This window comes from Pan troglodytes, chromosome 12 (assembly GCF_028858775.2).
Source record: "Pan troglodytes isolate AG18354 chromosome 12, NHGRI_mPanTro3-v2.0_pri, whole genome shotgun sequence".
Taxonomy (NCBI): domain Eukaryota; kingdom Metazoa; phylum Chordata; class Mammalia; order Primates; family Hominidae; genus Pan; species Pan troglodytes.
The window spans coordinates 63,739,613-63,767,208 of NC_072410.2; the positions used below are offsets into that span (position 1 = coordinate 63,739,613).

Below are 27,596 nucleotides of genomic sequence, written 5' to 3' on the forward strand. Positions count from 1 at the left end.
TGAATTATAGTGATACCTGTCCAACAGACAATTTTAAGCTAGTCTCAGAATAAGAAGAGAAGTACAACTTTCTCCAAGATGGATAAAAAAATAAAGATTATTATTGTTATTGTTATTATATGCAGCACTAAGCCTATGCAAAATAAAAATGGAGTGTCTTCTAAAACATGGAAGAACTTTGTCTCCTGAGAGCGTAATGAAACGAGCCCAGGACAACACGTAGCCCTACTCACACAGCCACACAGTGATAAAGGCAACCACATGAGTTGTATGATGGTTGTGGATGCAAATTTAATTCCTTCAAGGGTGACTCCAAATATTCTGGTATTCAGAAGTGTGCCATTAATGCAAAAAGGGCATATAGATGAAAACAGGAGAAAATTAGAACAAAAATTATTTCAAATGAAAGGTACTATTCGAACAAAAGCATCAGTATTCTTGTAAATATGTAATGATTCTCTTTTTTGTTAATCACCTGAGTTTTTTTGCAGTATACTGGAATATCAAAGACTTTAACTCATCCTGTTAGCAAACCAGGTATAAACAAATGCTACTTTAAAAAATGCACTTCTGAAAGAATCCATCTAAAGGTTGGGGGAGTGTAAGATGAAAACCACTGAGAAGGTTAACAATGCCCCCTCAGGGCAGCATCCTGTTGCTGCCAACAGAGATGGTCAGGGACAAGTTCTCCCAACAGCTGCTAGGGCCTGATCTCAATTCAAGAGATGCTACCAATCACATAAAAGCTTGTATGGAAGATCAGAGAGCACATTCAATGAAGGGAGTTTCCCCTTCTTTTGCTATCATTCAAGGAATGGTTTTTTTCACCAAAGAATATAAAAGCCCACCCATGCAATCCCAGGTAAATATGAGTCCAATTAAGGCTTTGGATCTACTTCATTGGCGCATCATTCCACCTTTGATAAAACAATTGAAACACAGACATATACATCTATTTACTACACACACACACACAACTTAAATGCATGTGAATTTACTTCTTTTATAGGTAAAAGAACCATGACTCAGATTTTCCTGCCTCCTTACTTCTCTTATTCTCTTTGCTGTTCCCTAATTTCTTTCTGGTGAAATTTGCTATCTCTCATTCTTTGCCCCTCCTTGTAGCCTTACCTCACCCTGGCTTCATGTGGCCTTGTGTCAGCTCATCATTCCATTATCTGGAGTGAAGAGATCAGAAGCAATGTGATGCTATGTGATTGCCTAAAAACAAAATTACTTTCAATTTTATTTCTATCCAGGAGTCATTCTAGGAAATCAAGTAAGCATGTAAAAAATCAAAATTCTTTCCTAGATTTGGCAAACCTCAAAGTTCTGAGAGAACACCCCAGTGCCATCCAGTCCTATATCTGGGAAAGTACAGACATCTCTAAGGACTTGCTCAGCAGGCCCTCCTACCTATAGGCTGTACCATTTCACTGCCACCAGAAATTCATTGTTAGTTACTCATTCCCAAGAGAATGCCAGGTAAAGATGTTTGTTTGAACAGTAACAGAAATTTCAGTTGAGCAAAAAATATGTTCACCCGAGAATTCAGACATATTTAGGTATGTTTGAAAGGCTGGTGGTGCAAGTTTCTTTCTGGTATATTTATATGAAGAATCGGGGTCCTCCCAGGGAAAAACTGACCTATGGAATAGACAGTAAAAGCAGAGACGCACCCAGGCATGGTGGCTCAGGCCTGTAATCCCAGCACTTTGGGAGGCCAAGGTGTCCAGATCACCTGAGGTCAGGAGTTCGAGACAAGACTGGCCAACATGATGAAACCCCATCTCTACTAAAAATACAAAAAAAAAAAAAAAAAATTAGCCTGGCATGGTGGCAGGTACTTGTAGTCCCAGCTACTTGGGAGGCTGAGGCAGAAGAATTGCTTGAACCCGGGAGGCGGAGGTTGCAGTGAGCCGAGATCGCGTCATTGCACTCCAGCCTGGACGATGGAGTGAGACTCTGTCTCAAAAAAAAAAAAAAGAAAGAAAAAAAAGCAGAGATGCATGAGAGCATAATGGAGTGAGACTCTGTCTCAAAAAAGAAAAAGAAAAAGAAAAAAAAGCAGAGATGCATGAGAGCATAATGGAGTGAGCCCAGGAAAACAAATGGCTCTACTCACACAGCCACATTGTGATAAAGGCAACCACGTGAGTCGTATGATGGTTGTGGATGCAAATTTAATTCCTTCAAAGGGGCCTCCAAATATGCTGCTATTCAAAAGTGTGCCATTAATGCAAATAAGGGCAAACAGATGAAAACAGGAATAAGAACAATAATTAGTTCCAATGAAAGGTGAGCTATATCAAAGAAGAGGGTCCTCTTTTAAGGAGCCCTTCTAGACCCCAGTATTACACGGCTATTTACACAGATGGCCTCCAGTCATATGGGTATTTTTTGTAGTTCTGTGAATAAATTCTACTTTCTCCTATGTGTTTTCCATAGATTAGCTCAAAAGTTACATCCTTTGAATCCTGGGGTGGTATGACTGCAACAGGAGAGTCAGCAAAAGCAAAGAACAATTTCATAAAACTTCAATGATTTATTCAGAGTCCAAGAAGTCAGCAGCAGTGGCAACAATAATAGCCAACGTTCTCGACCCACGTAACAACCAGACTCCCCTTTGGCAGAAGGCATGAAGAATCTTAGCCCAGCTATGAGTTGGCATCAACTGTCCAGGGGATGCCCTCAAGAGGTAAGGTACTCTCGGTATACGTAGTTGTACCCTAGACATGGGGAGAATGGACGCATTTGTCAAGGGGCAGGAGAAGTGCCATCTTTACAGGTACCATGGAATAGTCACCCTTTTGTAGTGGCAAGAGACATAATAATGGGGAAAAGGAGCAGGAGAAAGGAAAATGAAGACAGGCTCATCTCCTTCTAAAACGACTAGTTCAAGAAGCATAAAGTTAGCTGCTCCCTAGAAATTCCTAGCACCAGACATGTAAGGAAGCCTGAGAAGATCATAAAGCCCTCAGGAAAGCAATCCAGGAAAACAGCCTTCAGTGTTTCTTTCTGTAGTTTTGATCTTCCTCTGGACAGTGAAGGCCTGGGAGTCCTGAGTTACATTATCCTGGAAAAGTCGCATGCTTGGAAATATGTAGAAACATGACTTCCATAGCCCTGAAGTGAAAACATTCATTATGAACTAAAAAAAGTACTTTTATTTCTTTTATCAAACCTGACATCCATTTCAATGTTAACAACCTAAAGCTTTTCAAAACATGGTATGAGGACTCTATACTGTCTTTTGTAATTGTTTAAACTTTTATTAAAAATGTTTGGTCCTAGGCTCTGCAGATCAGTCACACAAAAGTGAGCAACACATCTGAATGGCAAATGATCCTGTGAAATGTCAGGCCCAGGAATAATTTTGGAGCTACAGTTGATTAAAAAATTGACAAAAATAAGTACTGCATAAAAGCAGAAAAACTTCTCATCCAGTTCTCAAAATTTTCTACACGATTTTTGAAGGCTCAGATTTAGTTTTTTTCCTTTATCTTTTAGTGCAAAGCCATGGGTCTCCTAAGAACCTATGTCTAGTTTTATGGTGTGACTTTTTATTATAGGCACCTACCATGGAGGTTGTCCAAATACAGCTTTAGACCTAAGTGCTACGGAATGTAGCTGGGATTGCCGGGTGGGTTAATACTATCAGGACAGGCTCCTTAGAAGCTTGTCTTGAATACCCCATTTCTGCTAGAGGCCACCAATTGATTCTTCCTAGCAAATAGAGCGAGGTCACTGAAGTAGAAAAAGCTTCTGGTCCATCAGAATTCATCAAAACAGAAAATTCAAACTTTAGGTTCTGGGTCTTTGTTTCCACCAAGAAGCCCTTAAGTGAGCAACAAGAATGTTAACTTGACATTACTTCCAACCAAGAGGGAGTAAAAGTGACCACATTTAACTTCTGCCTGAAAAAATAAAAACCAGATCATTACAATGGTTTTCAAGACACTAGATAGCAGGCAACAAAGGACAGCAGTCCCTAAAGGATGTGAAACAAGTGAGGTGAACCCTACAATTGCCATAAAATATACTTCGAGAGTTTCTAGGCTGCGGTACAGGGATGAGGAACCCAGGCGGAGCACAGCCCAATCCTTAGTTGAAGAGACCGAGCTGAGAGTATAGGGAGACAAAGGCAGCTGACAGTTCACAAGACAGTGCCAGAGAGAAGAGGGCTGCCCAGAGAAGGGCCCTTGGAAATCTGCAGAAGCCCTCAGCGTACTTAAGCGGAGTAGTTATTAGCACAGGCCTGTGATGAAACTGCCTGAGGCCAGGGAAAGAAGCATCCAAAAGGATTAGAGAAAACAGTGCCAGGAGGCCAAAGAGGGCTGAGAAGAGTGTTCCTACTGGCAAGGAAATGTCATAATTCACAGGGCATTGTGAAGAGTACACAGGAGTTTCTTGCCTTACTAGTGGGAAACACCTAGCGCTAGACCAAACACTGCTCTGGACTCAGTTCAAAACCTTAAAAGTAAGACCCTCCAAAATTAAAACCTACAGGTAACTTAGTTGTACCCCAAACAAAAGACAAAAATATTTATATAAATGCAAAAATAATCAGCACCCAACAGGGTAAAATCACAGTTCCGAGATTACTAGATATGTAAAGAATCAAGAAGAGAAAAGGAAAAAGAAAAGAGAAAAGACAACCAAAACCTTAAGGAGCAGAAAAATCAGTAATTAAAACCAACCCAAAATAGGCACAGATGTTACTGTCAGAAGATGAGGCCATTAGAACAATTGTTATAACTCCGCTCTATATATTCAAAAAGCTAAGAAAAGACATAAAGGATAAAAAAGATCAAAATCAAACTTCCAGAGAACTAACCAGGATGGGATTAACAGCATATTAGTCACTGTAGAAGAAAAGATTAGTGAATTTGAAAACAGCAATAAAAACCATCCAAAATAAAAGGGCAGGCTGAGTGCAGGGGCTCATACTTACAATCCCAACACTTTGGGAGGCCAAGGTGGGAGGATTACTTGAGACCAAGAGTTTAAAAGCAGGCTGGGCAATGCAGTGAGACACCATCTCTATAAAAATAGAAATAAAAAATTAGCCAGTCATGGTGGAGCACACCTAGTCCTAGCTACACAGGAGGCTGAGGCAAGAAGATTGCTCGAGCCCAGGAGTTCAAGACAGCAGTGAGCTGTGATCACATCACTCTAATCCAGCCTGGGTGACAAAGTGAAACCCTCCCTATCTGTAAACAAAACAAAACAAAAACAAAAACAAAAGCAAAAGCAAAAAAAAAAAAAAGAACAAAACAATAATTTAAAAAAACATCAGTGAGCTGAGGGACAGACAGCTTAATCTTGCCTAATATACATGTAATTGGGATCCTATAAGGAGAGGATGGAAGTGGAGAAAAAATTTGAAGAAATTATGCCTAAAATGTTTTCAAATTTGATGAAAACCATAAACTCCAAATTCAAGAATCTCAATGAGCTCAAGTACAGGAAACATAAAGAAAAACTACCCCCAACTGATCAAACCTGGTGAAAAAAGAAAGTTCTAAAAGTAGCCAAAGAAAGAGCCACAAGACACACAGAGGAAGACAGGTCAGAGTTACAGCATATTGCTCTTCAGAAACAGTGCAAAGGAGAAGCCAGTGGAGCAACACCTTTAAAGTACTGATAGAAAAAAAAAAAGTAACTATTAAACTAGGATTCCATACCAGGGAACATATTTTTCAAATGTAAAGATGAAATGAAAATTGGTTTCAGATGTATAAAATCCAATCCAGATGATTGGATCATGAAGACAGATTTCCCTTTTGGTGTTATTCTCCTCATAGTGAGTGAGTTATCACAAGATGTAGTTGTTTAAAAGTGTGTAGCACTTCCCACCTCTCTCTCTTCCTCTTGCCCTGGCCATGTGAAGATGTGCCTGCTTCCCCCTCTCCTTCCGCCATGATTGGAATTTCCCTGAGGCCTCCCCAGCCATTCTTCCTGTACAGCCTGTGGAACTGTTAGCCAATTAAACCTCTTTTCTTTATAAATTACCCAGTATCAGGTATTTTTATAGCAGTGTGAAAATGAACACAAATAATACAAATAACCACCCAGAAAAGTTAAAAAAAAAGAGTTAGAAAAAAGAAATGAAACAAATAGAAAACAGAAAGATAATAGACTTAGCTTTTTCCATACATGTCAACAATCATATTAAATAAAAATGGTTTAAACACTTTGTGTTAGTCCAATCTCACACTGCTATGAAGAAATGCCTGAGACTCGGTAATTTATAAAGGAAAGAGGTTTAATTGACTCACGTTCCACATGGCTGGGGAAGCCTCAGAAAACTTACAATCATGGCAGAAGGGAAGCAGACACATCCTTCTTCATGTGGTGGCAGGAGAGAGAGAAGTAAAGAGGGAAGGGGGGGAAAGACCTTATAAAACCACCAGATCTCATGAAACCTCACTATCATGAGAATAGCATGAGGAAACTGGTCCCATGATCTAATCACCTCCCATGAGGTACTGCCCCCAACATGTGGGGATTACAATTCAGATTACAATTCAAGATGAGATTTTTGGTAGGGACACAGCCAAATCATATCATTCCACCAATGGCCTGTCCCAAATCTCAGGTTCTCACATTTCAAAACACAATCATGCCTTTCCAACAGTCCCTCAAAGTCTTAACTCATTCTGAAATTAACCTCAAAGTCCAAATCCAAAGTCTCATTTGGACAAGGCAAGTCCATTCTTCCTATGAGCATGTGAAATCAAAAGCAAGTTAGCTACTTCCTAGATACAATGAAGGTACAGGCATTGAGTAAATACACCCACTTAAAATGGGAGACATTGGCCAAAACAAAGGTGCTACAGGACGAATGCAAGTCCAAAATCCAGTAGGACAGTCATTAAGCCTCAAAGTTACAAAATGATCTTCTTTGACTCCATGTCTCACATCCAGGTCATGCTGATGCAAAAGTGGGCTCCCATGGCCTTGGGCAGCTCTGCCCCTGGGGCTTTGCAGGGTACAATCCCCCTCCCAGCTGCTTTCATGGGCTGGCATTGAGTGTCTGCGGCTTTTCCAGGCACATGGTGAAAGCTGTCAGTGGATCTACCATTCTGGGGTGTGGAGGATGGTGGCCCTTTTCTCACAGCTCCACTAGGCAGTACCCCAGTGGGGATTCTGTGTGGGGCTCTGACCCCACATTTCCCTTCCCCACTGCCCTAACAGAGGTTCTCTGTGAGGGCTCTGCCCCTGTAGCAAACTTCTGCCTGGATATCCAGGTGTTTCTATACATCCTCTGAAATCTAGGTGGAGGTTCCAAACCTCAATTCTTGACTTCTGTGCACCCACAGGCCCAACACCATATGTAAGCCACCTAGGCTTGGGGCACCCTCTGTAACAACAGTCTGAGCTATACATTAGCTTCTTTTAGCCACAGCTGGAATGCAAGGCACCAAGTCCCAAGACTGCACAAAGCAGCAAGGCAGTGGACTCAGCCCATGAAACCATTTTTTCCTGTTAGGCCTCTGGGCTTCTGATGGGAGGGGCTGCTGTGAAGCCCTCTGACATGCCCCGGAGACATTTTCCCCACTGTATTGGCAATTAACATTTGGCTCCTCGGTACTTATGCAAATTTCTGCAGCCAGCTTGAGTTTCTCCTCAGAAAATGGGTTTTTCTTTTCTACCACATTGTCAGGCTGCAAATTTTCCAAACTTTTATGTTCTTTCGCCTCTTGAATGCTTTGGTGCTTAGAAATTTCTTCTGCCAGATACCCCAAATCATCTCTCTTAAGTTCAAAGTTCCACGGATCTCTACAGCAGGGGTAAAATGCTGCCAGCCTCTTTGCTAAAGTATAGCAAGAGTTACTTTGCTCCAGTTCCCAAGAAGTTTCTCAGCTCTGTCTGAGCCTGGACTTTATTGTTCGTATCACTATCAGCATTTTGATCAAAGCCATTCAACAAGTCTCCAGGAAGTTCCAAACTTTCCCACATCTTCCTGTCTTCTTCTGAGCCCTCCAAACTGTTCCAACCTATGTCTGTTACCCAGTTCCAAAGTTGCTTCCACATTTTTGGGTATCTTTACAGCAGTGCCCGACTCTCTGAAGTACCAGCTTACTCTATTAGTATGTTTTCACATTGCCATGAAGAAAATACCTAAGACTGGGTAATTTATAAAGGAAAGATTTTTAATTGACTCAGAGTTCCACATGGTTGTGGAGGCCTCAGGAAACTCACAATCATGGCAAGATGGAAAGCAGACACATCCTTCTTCACATGGTGGCAGGAGAGAGAACTGCAGAGTGAAGTGGGGAAAAGCCCCTTACAAAATCATCAGATTTTGTGAGAACTCCACGCACTATGATGAAAACAGCAATGGGGGAACCACCCCTATGATCTAATCACCTTCCATGAGGCACCTCCCCCCAACATGTGGGGATTACAATTCAGATTACAATTCAAGATGATATTTTGGGTGGGGACACAGGCAAACCATATCACACCCCAATTAACAGGCAAAAATTCTCGAAAAATGATTAAAAAAAGAATGGCCTATATACCATTTACAAGAAGCACATTTTATACATAAAGAAACAAATACTTTAAAAGTATAGAAAAAGATGTTCCATTCTAATGATAACCAAAAGAAAGCTGGAGTGACTATATCAATATCAGACAAAGTAGACACCAAAGCAAAGACTATGAGCAGATGAGCAGTGGAAAAGAAGGTAATTTCATAATGATAAAAGGATGGGTACATAAAAATTCTAAATGTGTATATATTTAATAAAATAATTTCAAAATACATGAAACGAAACTGAGAGTTACATGGGGAAATAGACAAATTCATAAAATTAATCTAGAAATCTAATATCTCTTTCTTAATAATTGATAGAACAAAAAACCGGTTAGGACATAGAGATTTTACAATGGTATCAACCAAATTAACTTAAGTAATACATATATATAGAACACTCCATCCTACAACCATTAGAAAATACATTCTGTCTTGAGCCCTGGAGGTTGAAGCTGCAGTGGGTTGTGATCACCCAACTGTACTTCAGCCTGGGTGACAGAGCGAGACCCTATCTCAAAAAACTCTACTTTTCAAATGCACTACAAACACCAAGATAGGCTAACTTCTGAGCCATAAAAATATGTCTCCATAAATTTAAAAGAATTCAAGTCTTAAAAAATATGTTTTCTAACTTCAAAGGAAGTTAAATAGGAAATCAAAAGAAATGAATTTCCCAAATATTTAGAAATTTTAACGCATTTCTAAATAAACCATAGGTTAAAGAAGAAATCAAAAGGGAAAGTAGAAAGTAATTTGAACTGAATGGAAATGAAAACACAATCTATCAAAATTTGTGAATTCCAGTAAAGCAGTACTGGTGGTTGGGGAGGGAATTTACAACAGAAAATGCCTATATAAGAGAAGAAGAAAGGTCTTAAATTAATAAACTCAGCTTTTACCATAAGAAACAAAAGCAACAGCCACACACACAAAAAGGTAATTTAAAGTGAAGAGAAGAAAGGAAATAATAACTATCAGAGAAGAAATCAGTGAAATAGAAAATAGAAAAATGATTTTAAAAAATTAATAAAACCAGAAGCAGCTTCTTTGAAAAAAAATCAATAAAATTGGTAAACTTACAGCCAGACTAATTAGTAAAAAGGGAGAGGAGATATAAATTACCAAATTCAGGAAATACAGAGGTGACATCATTACGATTTTCAGGATATTTAAAGGATAAGGGAATACTATATACAACCTTATGTCAATAAATTCAACATCTTGGATGAAATGAAAGAATTCCTTGAAGAAACAAACTACCAACACTCACTCAAGAAGAAATAAATAATCTGAGTAGCCCTATTACATATTTTTATTTATTTTAAAGTTTAAAACTTTCCCAGAAAGAAAACTCTAAAATCTAATGACTTTACTGGTGAATTCTTCCAAACATATAAGAAAATAATAATAGTGCCAATTTCACAGAAATTATTTTATAAAATCAGAGAAGAAGGAATAATTCCCACCTCATTCTATGAAACCAGCATTAGTCTGAAAGCAAAATCAAAAATAGGCATTACAAAAAAACTACTGATCAAATCCTTCATGGACATAGATGTAAGCATTTTCAAAAACATTTTAGAAAATACAATTTTGGCATGAACAGATTTTGCTTGATAAACCAAATATATCAAATTTAATGAGACCACAGAGAGTGGGGGGCTATATCATGTTGTCCACTCCTTCAGTAAAAAGTTTCCTATTTTCACAGAGCCGAAAAAGTAGATGTTCTCCTTATTCACTAACTTGTCTGGTATTTGAAGGTACAGAGTATTGTTCAGATAACAAATTCTGGAGTCACAGACGCCTGGGATTGAATTTTAGCTCCATCTCTTACTAGCTTTATAACTTGGGAACATTACTTATCTTCCCTGTGCTTCAATTTTATCAGCCATAAAATAGAGATGAGAATATCTCTTTCCTATAGGCTTGTTACAAGGATTAAACAAGTTAATACTTGTAAAATGTTTAGAACAACTGAATGGCTGGGATATAGTAGGTGCTCACTTAGTCTGACAGGGAGCAGCTGTGGAAGGAGGAGTAATCATATCATGCAAAGAGCCATGAAGGAGATCCCTGAACTCAGCACTAAAGAATGTGCTTGGTAAACACATCAGGGAGACAGCAAGGAAATGAACATACCACATAAAGTGACCAGCATAAACAAGCACTTAGCAGCTATAAAGGTTATTGGTGTTTTCCAGAAACTGAGTAAGCTAATAAGTATTGAGTATAGAATACATTTTTTTGGAATGTGGGGAAGGGGGAGTATGAGGAAAGGGCAAACCTACAGGAGGCATAAAAGCTGGAAACAGAACAGATAACGCAGAGCCTTGTGTGCCATGATAAAGCAGTGCAATTTTATCCTAGTCAATGTAGGAAACCATCAAAGAATTTAACACAAGAATGTGTCATAGCCAGATCTGTATTTTTAAGGATAATTTTGGTAAAACTAAGGAAAATAGATCCAAAAGAAGGAAGCTAAAGGCCAGGGGACTGGCTAAGAACTGGTGACTGTATTCGTTTACCTACTGCTGCTATAACAAACTCCCACAAATTTGGTGGCTTAAGACAGCACAAATTTATTAGCTTTCAGTTCTGCAGGTTAGAAGTCTGACACAGGTCTCACTAGGCTCAAACCAAGGTGTTGGCAGGGCTGCCTTTCTTCTGGAGGCTGTTGGGAGAATCCATTTCCTTGTCGTTTATTTATGGCCACTTTCTCCATCTTGAAAGCCAGCAACACTGGGTCAAGTCCTGCTTAAATCAAATCATTCTCACTCCTCTTCTGTCCCCCTCTTCTACTCTTAAAGATCCCTGTCATTAAATTGGACCCACTGCCATAATCCATGATAATCTCCCTAAAGTCAGTTGATTAGCAACATTAAACCCATCTGCAATCTTAATTGCCCTTTGACATGTAATGTAACATATTCATAGGCTCTGGAGACTAGGACCTGGACACCTTTGGGGGGTCATTATTCTTACCTCAGAAGCTATTACAAAATCTCAGCTAAGAGATAATAAGGGCCTGAATCAAGGTGGTGACAGTAGAAATAAACAGGAAGGGATATACAAGAGAGTGCTTTTAGATGCTTAATTAAAGAGTATCGGCCGGGTGCAATGGCTCATGCCTGTAATCCCAGCACTTGGGGAGGTCAGGAAAGAAGATTACTTGAATCCAGAAATTTGAGGTGGCAGTGAGCTATGATCATGCCACTGCACTATAGCCTGGGTGACAGAGCAAGACCCTGTCTCAAACACAAATAATAAAAATATAGAAGAATATAGTGATTCATTTGGATGGCTTTAGAGTGTATAAAAAACATGAGGAAGAATAGGAAATTAAGGATGTCTCCTACTTAAATTTGAACAGCTTGATGAAATATGATGCCACTAACTTATGAGATGAGTGTCTAATATGTAAATATAAAGTTCTCTTAGAATATTATGGGTGAGATGCCCAAAAGGTTGTTGGAAATTCAGTCTGAAGCTCAGGAAAGCAGTGATGCTGATAACTAAGATTTGAGTATTATCAAGTAATTTAATGTCTCCAACAGAGTAGTTTGCTATAAGTTACCAAGCACATTAAAGACAAACACACACATGCCCACTGAATATTTAGCAGTTCTTGTTGGTGCTAGCTAATATTTAACATGAGAAAATAAGACATATCCAAAAAATAAAACGTAAATGATCAATCATATCTGAAGCTGATCTTCACTGGTAGCTCATAAGTAGAGCAAAGACAAGTCTAATGGTGAACCCCTACAGAGGTGGCATCCCCAAGCCCAAGGAATGTGGAAATTGTAATAATGATATGTTCTGCCCTAAACAAAAATGGGACACTGGATGCAGCTCTTGACTTTCTAGCCCCATGTTTGCATGTGCTATAGTTTGAATATGCTGTGGTTTTGTGTCCCTCCAAAATCGATGTTGAAACTTAATCCTCAATGCAACAGTATTAAGAGGTGAGGACTTTAGGAGGTGATTAGGTCATGAGGGCTCCTCCCTCGTGAATGGGATTAAGGGCTTTATTAAAGAGGCTTCACAGAGTATTTGGTCCCTTTTTACCCCTCTGTTCTACCATATGAGGATGCAGTGTTCAAGGTGCCATCTTGGAAGCAGACAGCAGCCCTTGCCAGAACCAAACTTGCCAGAATCTTGGATCTTGGACTTCCCCGACCCCAGAACGGTGAGAAAATAAATATTTCTCTTCTTTATAAAATACCCAGCCTTAGGGTATTTTATAGCAGCACAAATGGACAAAGACATCATGTTTTGTCTCTCACAGGAACACCTATGGAAATATATATTTATCCCACTAGAAATCAGGTTTCTATTTAAAATTTAGGGGGGATCTCCCCACTTGTGAGAAGCTCCAACTATATATCTGTATCTATATCAATCTTAGACAGGCATTGTTTAGTTCACTAGTGCTGAAAACCCAAGTGGTATCATGATGTTAATATGCCTATAAAAGATGGTAATTTAAAAATATTTTCTTATAGAAAAGACAAGACCTGAGGTATTATACAGGTCTATTAATTCCCAGCAATGCAAATGATGCACAGTCCAAACCAGGAGTAATAAAATGCCCTGCAACAAAAAAACTGAGAATTCCATATATATGCCTAGGGGGAGGGTAGGTGGGAAGGCAGGGTGGAAATGTCCATTTAAATATAGAACCTTGATTAATTTTCTTCTATAGAGGAACCATAATAACCAAAAACAAGCTCACGGATGTAGTGGTGGTGACATATGAGTTGGAACATGTGGCGTGTACAAAGGTGAGTAATAAAAGTGAAGCAAACGAGCAAAAATATATCAAAAGTGACTAAAATGATGTGTTTTCATTGTTAAGAGATGTAGTGAAATTCTCATCTGGTGAATTCCAGTTCAGCATTTCCTTGATATATCTTTTATAATTTTCACTCTAATTATAATGAAAATCATTTTTCAATGTAATTTTGCAATAAAAATGTTTCTTTATTTCTCATTACATAAGAACATGATCTTGTACAGTTACTGAGCAGGCTTACAATGTGCACACTGTATCTTCTCTTTCTTACCATTTAATCTCTTCATAGTCTACAGATGTCAAGAGGTTCAGATTAAGCTTGTTAAAGATCTGCTTCACTCGAACTCACTGATGATTATTTATTTAGCAGTTTTATGTAACCCTGTCATTGATAAGCACTCTATTAATTTGCCGAGGGACAAATCAACACTAGTTATTTTTCTACCGGCTATTAGACTCGGTGCTGCTGTTTGTTACAAACCACTTGCCAGTTAATTATAAATTATGGGTCCTCTTTGCCTATATTAATTGATATCTCCTTTGCCTTTGTAGTACTAGACAAATAAATTGAAGGCAAGATTTATTAGGCAGTGTATGTCTTGTGTCTCTTGATTAGTATTCTTTACTTTTTTAACATTTATACTTGTTTATACAGATTTGACAGACCAATGCATTAGAGAAATGATCTTTAGGGTGTTTTGTAGCGAAAAAAGAAAGAGAGAGAGAGGAGAGATAGAAAGAGATTAAATAGGCTTCCTACAAATTTATTTCAAATGACCTACAATTCATTGTAAGCAATTCCTAAAATGCCTTTTGACTTTGTGCTATGGACTGGTGACGGCAGCCTCCCAATTATGCAAAATCTAATATTCAAGTGGTTTTAAAGTCTGTGCATCCAGTTGCTATATGATAAATAAATATGATATGTATATAACAAAACCTATATCACATTACACAAGCAAAAGCTAAATGTCTTTTCTTTGCCTTATTGCTTATTTGCATCTAATTACATGTTCTTTTGCATACATACAGAGCCCTTTTTTCCTTTTGTCATTTAAACAATCTGTAGATGTAACACATAGTGACAAAACAATAAACTATAGCCATTTTAAATTTTCAGAAGCATAAGTTACAGATGGCACTTGCCATAGGACATGAACCTTTCCATTTGCAGTCCACAGAGAAGCAGGAATCAGAATTTAGGCCAGGTAGAAATAAAAAATATATTTTACAAAAGAAAGTCTTAATTCGTTTGCTCCCTGGACAGTATCAAACATTGAAGAATTGCAAATTTAATGGGAAGGTTTACCCCAGAGGGTCATTGTACTATATTCCGATTTCAAAGGGCGTCAGGACCTAGCTATCTGCCAAAAGATCTGGGTCTCTGAAATCCTAATTTTGTACATAATTTCTCCATTTAATTGACAGTTTTGACCCAAGTTGCTTTTGCAGTATCTTGGATTCTGAGTAATTCCCCATCTGACATAAATCCAGCAAATGGACAGCAAGCCCATTGGGGTAGGCTGGATGTTTTTCCGTTAGTTCTAATGGGAAAAGAGAAACATATTGGTCAAGCATATCTATTCCTATTTTCAATTCACATATAATTGAATCTCTTCTCCAACATTTTCATGTTTGAAGATTTAAAGACTCTCCAATTAGAATTTAGAGAAAGCCTTTAGAGTAAAATTAGTTAGCTCATTCAGAAAACCTGCACTCTGCTAATGTGCTGGGAAACTGACCTTGAGCCACTTTTTAATAATGAGATTCCAAGGATCATCTTTTCCTATGTACTATGCTACCTTTTGTTGGCTGTTTCTAGGCACACCTCCCAATGGATGTCATGAGCGATAGAATTTCCTGATAGCCTTGATTCATTTGATTATTCAGAAAACATGCTACTAATCATCCTTCACCAATTTGTTATATTATCTGTAGATCTTCCACCTTACTCTTTCTACCATTTACTGTTTCACCACTCAAAACCTCTGTCCCCCATGGCTAAATAACATCGGAGGGAAGTAAGATTTAAGTTATTATTTACAACTCAAAACTAATGTGATTAGCAGGGGATTGGAGTTGACTCTAACCTCTCAAATACATCATGTTTGATTATTCACATTTTAGAAATTCACACTGCATTTGAACCCAATTACATAGTTAATCTGCTGCTTGCTAAATTACACTGTACATTTTTTAATGCCTCATACTATTTTACCCTAACCCAGTGGCTTTCAAATGGGGACAGTTTTACTCCCCAGGGAACATTTGGCAATATCCCCAGACGTTTGTCATGTTACAAATGGGGGAGGGGAATGAACTGCTACTGGCAGCTAGTGAGTAGAGGATGGAGATAATACTAAACACCCTACAATGCACAGGACAGCCCTCCAATAACAAAGAATTATGGGTCCCAAATATCTATCGTGATGGTCTGAGAAATCTTGCTATAACCCCTCAAAATAAACACTAACTTTCTTCCTTGAAGTGGCATCAGTAAGTAGAACAAGAACTCTGGGGCAGAAAAATTAGAAACCTAATCATGACTACGGTTTCTAGTATTTGGTGATCCACAGAGGTTGTCATATCTGTTCATTAATATAGAGGCTAACTTGAACTGCTCAGACAAAATGTGTACACTTGGGGACTGAAATGAACCTTCTGTGAATCTTGCTATGTGTTACCTCATGAAAACATTATTAGAAATGCACTCAAGCAATGTAATTCAATTCTATTCAACTCAAGATTGAATTAGGACTTCTGGGTTGGTCAATGCAGGGAAAACTATGAGTTGGATATGTCACTGAGGGAACTTGCTCATGGGGCAATAGGCAGAAGAGGAAGCACGTGTGGTTAAAAGGACAACAAGTAGATTTTAGTGTACCTGCGACAATAAGAAGATTTACTAACCTGAGATTATGAGTCTTTTCATTCAACAATTGTTTACTGACATCCAGTGGGTATATATAATATTTGTCTTCCAACTGCTATCTTACTATCACTAAAGTATTTTTAATATATAATTACAAACAATGATATATATGTCCACATATTCAATATTAAACATAATTTCTCATTTTTAAATATAAATAGATGCTCTATTATTGTCAAATATCACATAATGTCATCATATTATGGAATATGAAATTTCCATACCTTCAATGTGCATACCTCACTTTGGAAACTGCTGCACAAGGAGATATGAATTTAATTCTTAATTAAATTTGCACATCCACCACTAGATGATACTCTTCTTGAGAACAGCAATGTTATCTTTGTTTTCTTTTTCTTTATATTGCTAGCGCTCAGAACAAAATGGGAACTTAAAACATGTTTTGTTTAATGAACAGATGTTGGCCTATAATGAGCTGATGATCCAGTAAGAGGGAATACAATAAGTGCATATATAACTACGCTACACGGCTGAATTATAATGTAGTGGCTTTAAAAAAAAAGCAAATTTGCCTCTCTCATAAATTTTCTGGAGATCCACACCAAAGCTTGGCCAAGGACCCCACAAATATTCCTTTTATTAATATTTCTCATTCTTAGGTGGTCCTTGGGTTATGACCACATTTCTTCTTGCATAAGAGTGCTGAATTAAGCTTTATAAGGCCCCATTAAGCTGCTTCCATATTACATATAAAGCTAATGTGGGACCCTACTGTATTTCTAGATCCCTTCAGGATTGAGATGAAACCAGCCAACATCATCCAATTAGGAACCACTTCAAACCCTCTCCCTCCAAAATGAGTTTAATTCTCTATTTAAGACAGGTAAAGTTCTTCGTCTTTTTTCCTCTTAAACTAACACTTCCCAGTCAGTCTGTAACTATGATTAACATATCACGTGATAAACTTATACTGCCAACATTTTGACCACCATTTTAGCACTTTATTTGGGAAAATCTCTGTGTGTCCTTTGGCACTGTTTTGCCTGCTGGAGTTTATAAACAAGCAGACAAGGCTAGAAGGTGAGTATGATCTCACTTTAGATGAGCAGGGAATTTTCTGCACGGTAATAAAATAGTCCTCACCACCCCACCCCTGCAACAGAATAATTTTAATGACTTATACATTGGTTTAATCCTCAAATGTTTTGGTAATATGTAATCTCCACACACAATGTTAATATTAAAGGGAATTTGAGTAATACTTGAATAATTAGTCTTGTATTAACTGAAAATGAGTTAATGGAATAACCCTTTACTAATGCAGGCATTAGCTTTTTCACCTTGGAGGACCAAGCTCATTCTATGCCACATTCCCTTGTTGACTTAGTTTTGTAATATTCATTGAGCACCTATCTATGTTCATTCAGTTGAGATCTCTTAAATTCTGCCATTCGTGGTGAAAATCACTTCCTAAAGGTATCTGAACCCACAAGTATTGTCCAGCCAAGGCGATTTCAGATAAACTCTCTCTCTTATGGATAGTTTGCTGAATAGGTCTATCTACAATAGAACTGTCAAATTGCCTCACCAAAAATTAACTGGGCAAGATCTGGTTATTTATTTCACACACATTTACATGAATTAAATGCATATCATATAACACATGGCACATAATAACCCTTATAGAGGAGATATTATTATCTCTGCCTTAAATGTGAGGAAATTAAGAAATGAGAGGTTAAACATCTTACCATAGTAGGTCACACGATACACGAAGTAGCAGGTATTCTAAGAAGCAGAATCTGCATTTATTTAGAGGTAAGCATAACACTAAATTTATTATTACATAAAAAATCAGTCCACTTTAAAAGCCACTGTACATCTGATGGGACTTTAGGGTTTGATTGCAGAATTCTCTGCAATAGGGTTGTTTGGGATGTAATTAACATGACAAACAAGGGAAAGACACAAGTTTAGCAAAAAGCTCACTTTGAGTGGATAAATTTCTCTTTTTCCTTTTTTTAAACGAGAAAGGCTGGATAAAAGGCACATGAAATAACTGCTGACTGAGTGGAGCTCTTGAGCTAAGGACTTGTACTGTGAAAATTCTACTTTGTCTAGCAAACACTATCAAACAGAAACCTTGAAAAGAGAACATTTATGTTTCTCATTTTCTTAAAAAAAAAAAAATCAGCTCTAACCTCATGACTTCCCTGACAATGCTAAAAGTCATAGGTCGTAGGAGGAATATAGAAGCTAGAAGCAAGGCTTCTACTCCTTGAACAGTCTCTCATTCCCAGCATCTTAGTTTCGCTATGGAGGCTGAGTGAATGCACAGACAACACAAACTGAGGTGTCTTTAGGCAGTCCGTTCAGATGAGTAACTCAGATCCTCTGCACAAGCCCCTCCCAGGGTAAAAGTCAGGAATTTCAGATGGCAGTTCCCCAAAACAAAGGCAGATAGAACAGGTGACTATATACAAAGACCATGATTTTTCAATCACAGCCACATCTAAACGAAAAAGTCAAATACAGTGATTGGTATTAATATGATTTGAACAGAATCGTCATTCCAATTGCTCCAAAGGTGCTGTGGTTTAGTGGCGGAGTTTTGTGGTGGGCTTTGGAGTACAACCGAACATTCTTCAAACGCTAACTCTGCAATCTACTGCCATATACATTATTTTACCTCTCAGAGCGACTGCTTTTCTTCTTGTAAAATAAATGTAATTCTTATCTCTTGGATTTGAGAGGATTTAATGAGACTACACAGTAACACATTACTTGGCATATAGTGGATGATGAAAAAATGTGAATTTTATTATTGTGTTAAAAATGTGAATTTTCAGATCCTCCAATAAGTAGATGCCAAGATGAGATTCAATGTGCAAGAAATTTATTAGAGGATATGCCTGTGAAAGAAAATGAGGAGGAGGGCAGGAGAGGCTGGTGGAGCTTTCAGGCCATGATGCAAGTCCGACCCTAGGTGAAGGAGAGAAAGAGGGAAGGGTGGAGGAACCCTAAATTGCCATGCATTTCTAAGGAAAGTCTGTCAAGGCCATCAAGCAGTCCTAGAGCCAAATTCGCCCATCGGAGGATCCTGCATCTCCAGAAATAGGCCTGCCTCAACAAAGATGCCAGGCTTATTCACAGGCTGGGAGCAGCCCGTGGGAAGCATAGACTCGCACTGTGATGAAATTCCAAGGCAGCAGCTGAAACCCTGGGTCACTCTTGTTCCTTGCAGTCAGAGAGGCATGTTCTTGTGGTCACCACCAGTATTATTCAATGCAGATTCTTTGGCAAACCACGTGTTATTGTTTCTGAAAAGGCAAAAGAGGGCAGAGAGAGAGAGTGCATGCGCATACGAGCACAATAGTACACATAGATTAGGAATACAAAGATACAGTCTGGGCATCTTTTAGGTTATATATTTGTTTTAAAAATGGAAATGAAGTCATATGGATGCAAAAGGATTCCATATGAAATTCTAAGATGATTCTTGTGATTAAAAGCAAGTTATAAAAATACACAACTTTTAAAAACTACTTTTAATAAATCTTTTCCTATTTAGAGCTGACATTCATGAACAATTGATCATAGGTTTCCTTAAAATTTATTATTTTTCTTTTCTTCTTCTTTTTCTTTCAGTATACACAATTAAGAGGTTTTTGGCTTCTTTTTGGTCTTGTACTTGTTAGAGAATCCGAGGAAAACCACTGATCTTCTTCGTCTCTAAAATGTACATATATCCATACACATTAAAGGGTACAATTCCAAAGAGTTTATGGGCCCTTTAAGGCCCATCAAAGAAACAGTGCTTACATTTATAAAGCTATTAACCTACATGATTTTAAACTATTTTATAATTTTTGGACTACATACTTCTGTGGATTAAGATAAACAACCAGTTATTGCTATCGAGACCTCTGGGTTTTTAAATTCACAATCTCAGTGCACACTAAGGCCTCATTCATCCAAGCTAACCTGAATGGGGAGAGTCTTTGTGGCTGCACATTTAAATACATAAATAAAATGCGTATTTGTGTGAGAAGTTTCTTCTTATTCCTTCTCTTCTGCATATGATATGTCCAGTTTGGGACAGAGGTGCACATGCTTAAGTCAATCTGATTATGCATTAGGTCCTTACTTTTAACATTTTTAAATTGATCAGTTGTAGGTCTAGCCCTGTGAGTGTCTGTTACCTCACACTTGGCTTTCTCTTCCTTAGTGAATGTATATGTTTTAGGCTCTCTTCTCCTCTTAGTAGATGGGCATGTTCCCTCTTGCTTTTCGTAGCTCATCAATGTATCAACCTTTCCAAGTGAAACGATAAATTAGAGAGACAAACTGTGAAAAAAAAGGGACAGCTCTCATAAAAATGTGGTCACATGCTGAATTCACTTGAGCCTGTATTCTCAGGCAGAAGCTATGTGAAATACAACATTCATCACACAACTGGTGCTGGACCCACACAATACCTGTGCGCAATGGGGTAAATTCATTATGTCTCAGGAAACTGACTCTTTCTCTAGCAATGGATGTCTTCAATTACTCAGTCTCCAAAGTGCCTGCCCAGCCTCGCAGTCTTAACTCTCTATTTCCTTTCTTTTGGGGGTTGCAGCCAACACTTCAACCTGGCAGATTTTTCTCTAGTTTAAAGAACATGGTAAATGACAGAGGTCTGGAATAATGTATTTCCTCCAAAGCTGGTGACCAATTAGTTGCTTGCCATGGACTGTCATTTCACTGCTCTGAGTGCTGTGTTCTTGTAGCTTGGTGATAGACACACTGTTTATTTTCCACTTTGCAGTCATTGCCAATACTCCAAGTCCCACACAGCTGCCTTGATGCTGCTCTCCTGGATAGCTCATGACAAGGAAAAGATAACATGTATGTGTGGCAAAATGGCAACCCTGAGCAAACTTATCTAGGGTGCAAAGCAAAGAGAATAGTGATTTTACCACCTCACCTTTTTATTTTAATGCTTTTCAATGAAATCGCGGGAAATGCCAAGTCCATGAGGTTAATGCTCAGACATAAGTACAGTGGCTAAAGACTTTGTGAGGGTTATTAAGCTGTTGACAGTATGAGAATCAGACACATTCACCACTGGTTCAGTAATTGTCTTTCATCTAGGAGCAACTTCCCTTCTCCCCCCACCCAACTTTTATGATTCATCATATTTATTTTTTGTTTCCTCAAGCAACATCTTTTATTAGTTGCACACTCACTGCAGAAATTTAATTTCTGCAAGAGAACAACAAAGCAGTTGATTATTATTATTGAGAATCTGGTACAACATCGAGTGAAATAAAATCTATAAGGCATTAAAATGACAGATTAGGCGAGAGCTGTATTCATTTACAAGTGTTAGAACATCATGCTAATGCCTCACAAGCACAACATAAAATGAAAATCAACTCTTTCATGCTGCTTTACGAACAAACGCTGCGAAGCTCCCAGGAACACAAGCCAGAGCCTCCGTTAAAGAGGCAATGTCCTTTTGTAGTTTGCTCATAAGTTCATCCTTGACAAACACAAATAAAAACACTCCTCTCTTATGCACAGCCAGAAGTGCTCCCTGCTTATCCCTTGGTCATCCCAAACTAAACACTGCTAATCCCAGTAAGATTTAAAGCATTCATATGCACCTCATTGTTTTTTAATGGAGAGTAACACTTCACTTATTAGGCAACTTCTATTCTTTATATCCTACCTGGAAACCAAAGAGAAAGTGGAAAAAAGGGGCCTGAGAATCAGCAGTTCAGGGTTATTATTCCACAACATCAAGCCCCCATAATTTATATGTACTCTAATCATTCAGGGCCTATTAACTCTTACTTCACACGAAATACTAATGCTTTTATATCATGAGCTGCAGCTCAATGCAGATAAGAAGCAAATTATGAGAATGCTAGAGATTATCAGGCTAAAACCTCTAAACACTAGACTGGCTATTCCGGTAAGAAAAGAGCCGCAAAAATATAATGGACGGAATGTCTCAAAGAATCTTCAAGGTGTTCAGAGAACAGAGCAAATAAATTCTGTTTATAGTGTTAACACAAGCCTTCCAAAAAGGACTAAATGAGTTCCATATTCTCTTTCTTTCCTGAAAGAGAAGTATGTAAAACAGTTCAAAGGAAAGTCCATCAAAATTGTTAAAATACTTAAAAGGTAAGTTTTTAAGTAAGGAAGATAAAATTTTACATATGCAGATCAATTGATTTTCCAACAATATTGAATAAAAATGGATTGCTCATATATTTTCTATATATGCATATATATATGTATATTTGGGAATACATCTAATGTGCTTTACTATGTATTATTGATTATATGTGTAATTATTCATAGGCTAAACAAATAACGTAATCTATTTGTGAACTTTTAAAGATTCATCTCAGATTCATTTACTATTTAATTCTCAGAAAGCAACTTCAGATGTCAGAGAATTTTATCCTGGAAAAGAGAATATCAAAAAGTTTCACTTCTGGGGTTCTACCATGGGTGGCAATTAAATAATGAGAATCATTGAAGTGACCCTATAAAATATCTCCTCCTAAGACAGTAGACAGAAGTGGCTAACACAGTAGAGGGTATGCAAACTCTCGTCAACAATATGTCAAATATCAATTTGCATGCTACAGCCATTCCTCAGGTGGTGCCAATGAGATATGCTGACATCTGTGTGTCACACATAACTCCTAGAGCAGGGGTCCCCAATCCTCAGGCTGCAGACTGGTACCTGTCCATGGCCTGTTAGGAACTGGGCCGCACAGCCAGAGGTGAGTGGCAGGCGAGCCAGAATTACTGTGAGCTCTGCCACCTCTCAGATCAGCAGTGGCATTAAATTCTCATAGAAGCACGAACCCCTATTGTGAACTGCACATGTGAAGAATCTAGGTTGTGTGATCCTTATGATAATCTAACTAATGCCTAATGACATGAGGTAGAACAGTTTCATTCCAAAACCATCCTACCACTCCCTCATCTCTGGTCCATGAAAAAATTGCCTTCCATGAAACTGGTCCCTGGTGCCAAAAGGGTTGGGGATTGCTGTCCTAGAGTATATATGATATTTCCATCCACTCTGTTTCACTTCAAGAAAGCATGCAGGAATATTAACAAATGGGAATAAAAATTTGACTTGCTACAATTTATTAAAAACCGAGAAAAATAAGTCATGGGAGAATTGTGCTATTTTTGTTATCCATAACAAATTTCTAATGACACAGCTTGGGTATTGAGGTGGGGGAGGGCTGATAGGGAGGAAGGAGAATGTGGGTGGAGCAGGAGGTCTTCCACTCCTAGCTGTGTCCGCTTGAGCAACATAGTTTCACTTCTAAGGACTATAGGATGGGTAATGAAGGAACTGTGATAGAGTTCCTGCCTTAGACGTCTCACAAAGTGTTGTGAAAGTTAATTGCAATCATATGATGTAGGAAAGGTACCATAAAAACATAAGATGGTATTCATGTCAAATACAGGACCCTGATTTTCCATAGTCGTTGTATCAAAATTTCTTCTCTTACAGGCTTGTAATTTCCAGAATTCCAACAAACCCCTCTCACTTTGAAGATAAGTATGAAATCGTGTACGCCTTGTACCATACATAAGTGTCCTTGGAATTAATGATGCAATCTACCCTACATGATGAGGCAAAGAATGAACTGGCAAATAATCATTGAATCATGGATTTTACAGCCAGAATACAAGTCTGACAGACATGAGCTAAAATGAAATGAGTGAAAATGTGAAGGAACATCAATATGGGTGGTACAAAGGGATCTCAGGCATATGGTTGCACCTAAGTTGTAATAAAGAAGCAACCATCCCCTGAGGTGGGAGGAAAAAAAAAAAGAAAGAAAGTGAAAACACATGAATTTGAGTTCTGGCCTTGTCCCCACTGACTGGCTTCTAATTTCTTGAACTTCACCCAGGCTGTGTGTCCAACAGACCACATGGTGATTGCTAAATTGCTCAATGACCACAAGCTACAACCATGGGGAAAATATTCATGAAAATTAACATCCCATTTAATACTCACCATGCTTCCAGCCAACACTTTGTGCAGCAGAAAGTCCTCGAACTGGCTCCAAAACTTTTCAATTCCTGACAAATGCACTGGCCCCTCTCCAAGGAGCTGGGCAGCAATCTGTGCTTTATGCTGGTGTGTGGTGGTGGCAGTACCACTGGTGGGAGAGCCAGGAGGCGGAGGCGTTCTTCTCAAGTAAGAAAGATCTGAAGACCAGTGGCCTTGGGGACGCACCCAGGCACCAAGAACTCCAACTCACGGCACCAAGAACTCCACGGTAGGGGGCAGGTTCTTAACTGCTTTCAATTTTCCTAAAATGAAGGGCATATAATAAAGCCTGGATATATGAAATAGTAACAAATGTTTGATTAATTTTATTCATATTAGAAATGAACATTTACATTTACATTGATTTTTAGAGTATGATTTCAGAAGATTATGGCATCTTTGGAAGCAAATCTTCTAAAATATGAATCCTTCAGGACTTTCTTTAAAACAAAAATGACCACACTAATAAAATTAGTCTTGTCTTCTTTGTATGAGCTTGCCCATACATTCTTATTTGTTGGACTTTCCTACATCCCTCATATCACATATACTTTAATCATAACTCTATGCCATTAACTTCAAAAAACCATCCTTATCCTATTAAATATACATTGGGGGGACCATACTTGTTAGTGCAGTCACTGCACGTCTACTCTTCCTCCCACACACACATCCTTTTCTTAACTACACTAAGAAAATATAATTATTTGCATTCTTCAAATATTCTCAAAATTCCTTTACATACACATTCTCAGGAAAAAAGTTGGGTTTCAGGGAAGGCTGAACACAGTCAAGATTCATTTGAGTCAAGGCCTGATTTTCTTCAGGCTGTGTTATTTTCTCTGAAGTACTAGGTTTGCACAAATGATTGTTTCCAACGGCACAACCATCAGATAAAGTGTGGGGTGGTGTCTTCCAGCTCTTCTCATTCTCTTGGGCGTTGTCTGGAGCTTTGCACATACAATATATTCATCCTACATACTGGACAATCATGATGATGGCCCAACGTGTGCTGTAAATCTCACCTATGCAGGCATAATCATGTCTGTATTTGGAAACAGAAAAATCTAACTAATTTCAAAGGTGGAGTATTCCAGCTGCCACTTTTCTTTCCCCTTACAAAAGAAAATACAGGATGACAACTGTATGAAGATGCAACTGGAAGCAGGAGAACTTTGTTTCACTCTTGCCTCTGAAATTAGCAATGTGACTAAGACTGGCGACATCATATCCTCACTGGCACTCACCTGTAAAGAAGTATTTAGAGTTGATAATTTCGAAGGTCCCTTTCATCACTTAATTCCAAGCTTAAGATAATCTTTTCACCATCTGAAAGACAAAAACATCTCCAGAATATCCAGGTCCCTCCACCACATTTGGAACACTGGCCAAGAAAATACTATGGCTTTGTTCCCATGAGACCAATGTTGAATGTATCTAGATGTTGAAAATCAAAACATTTAGTTGATTGATTGACTGAGTTTTCTACTTTAACTTTTTTTTTTAATGTTGGTGTTATTTAGACCAGCTCTGAGAACATTGCCAAGAGTTTCTTAGTCTCTTTCAGATCCTTGTACCCCTTTTCTTAAAGGTGTTTAGGAAATAAGGGCTCTCTTAGTGGCCTCTGTGAAGTCTCATGGTAACGGCAAGCCTAAGTGTAAGAGGTCCTTCAGGAGCCCACAAACAGCTTGCTTTCATTAAAGTGTGGTTCTCCATCACCATGCACTGATGACTCACCAGGCCTTCTACCAGCAGAGCACCATTTTTAAAGGAGGCACATAAAAGAACCATGCTGTTCAAGTAAGCACACCTAAAACATTCTAAGTATGTAAGATAACCAACAAAGAGCGTTCTGAATCATAGTCCAAACATCATCCTTTAAAAGCACCATAAAATCAACTATCCACTCCCACAACTAGCTGTCACAGACATGATCCCAGTGCTTGATAGACTTTAGAAAAATTGACTCATTTGATGATCTCCAGGCTAGGATAAGTTGTAAGAAATTTCCAGTGAGAAACAAAGGAGGGATAAATAGGCAATAAGTTGTTAAAGATGTTCTGATGAAGCTAGCTTATTAAGTGAATATAAGAGGCTGTTCCAGGAATATAAATAATTAAATCAAAGATAAGATTAGCTATAGTAAAAAAAAATGCTTGATTCTGTGGAACCTCTATTTCTCTTTACTTGGCTTTAATGGACTGGTGAATTTGTCCATTATTGACCTATAGCCATGGGCTCACTTGCTTAGATTACATACAAAGACAGCCTTTTGTCACATGGGAATTGGAGTAGATATCTATATATCACTGGTGGGACAGGTGATGATAAAAAAAGAATGGTTAAGAACTTGTGCTCTAGAAACAAAAAGGCTCAAATTGCAATCTTTTCTCCCTCTTTTTAACTCTGTAACTTTATACAAGCTATGAAACTCATGGTGCCTCAGTTTCTTCACCTGTAAAATGGGCTAACAATTTCTATGACACATTGCTTGATAAAGCTTGAATGACATATGTTAGACATGGTACTTTGCACTTAGAAAATGTTTAATATGTAGCAGACATTTAAATTATCACTATTTAGAAGGTTAAATGTATAGTTACCTTACAGATTAGTTAAGGTACTGGGGATGGCATATTTGTATGTGAATTACAACCAAATCCAGTCTCATTCTGGATGGAAAGAAGTGACTTAGGCTCATGTCCATGTGGCATTTGTATCACAGGGTAGCTGAGGACAGAGAAAAAACCAACCAGAGGCCCAGCACATTGATTGACAGACTAGCCCTTAGCCCCTAAAGAGTAATGGCTTCAAGGATTCCCCAAACATGGTTTCTGGAGTCCAAAAATATTCCCAAAACATTAAACAAGTATGTGGAAGGAGTAGAGAAAGGCGAGGAGAGAAAGGAGTCAGCTACTAGCTGACTCCTAGAATGCGATCAACCCAAATCAGACTAGTAGTACAAAAAAAGAGTCAGTATGAGGGGCAAGATGTGATGTACAAAATGAGATGATGGGAGCACCCTGTGCTTTCCAGAAAAGCTCCGGAAATCATCTCAGTGGTAGATGGTTGATGGTTGAAGATAACCAGTGAGTTAGTCTTCTTAGTTATACAAATTAGAGGCCTGTGCAAAGTATGAAATGAGAAAAAGTGGTCTTAAGTCACTCTGCAGAATAACTTTACAGGAATTTTCAGTTTTCCTCTGGTAGGCTTGGAGGACTGGAGTAAGGCTGGAGATTTGAGGGGAGAACAGATGCTTGTAAAAAGGTTACAG

At 38.3% G+C, this 27,596-nt stretch overlaps 1 long non-coding RNA gene across 1 annotated transcript in view; it reads right to left on the reverse strand.

Annotated features, from left to right (window-relative positions):
- Positions 1–27,596, reverse strand: part of LOC100612368 (uncharacterized) — a 564,878-nt gene that overhangs the window by 43,474 nt on the left and 493,808 nt on the right. The window contains exons 4-5 of the long non-coding RNA XR_001715786.4: positions 25,570–25,651; positions 24,287–24,585 (exon numbers count right to left, since the gene is read on the reverse strand). This is a non-coding gene — a long non-coding RNA (uncharacterized LOC100612368). The remainder of the gene's footprint in view (positions 1–24,286; positions 24,586–25,569; positions 25,652–27,596) is intronic.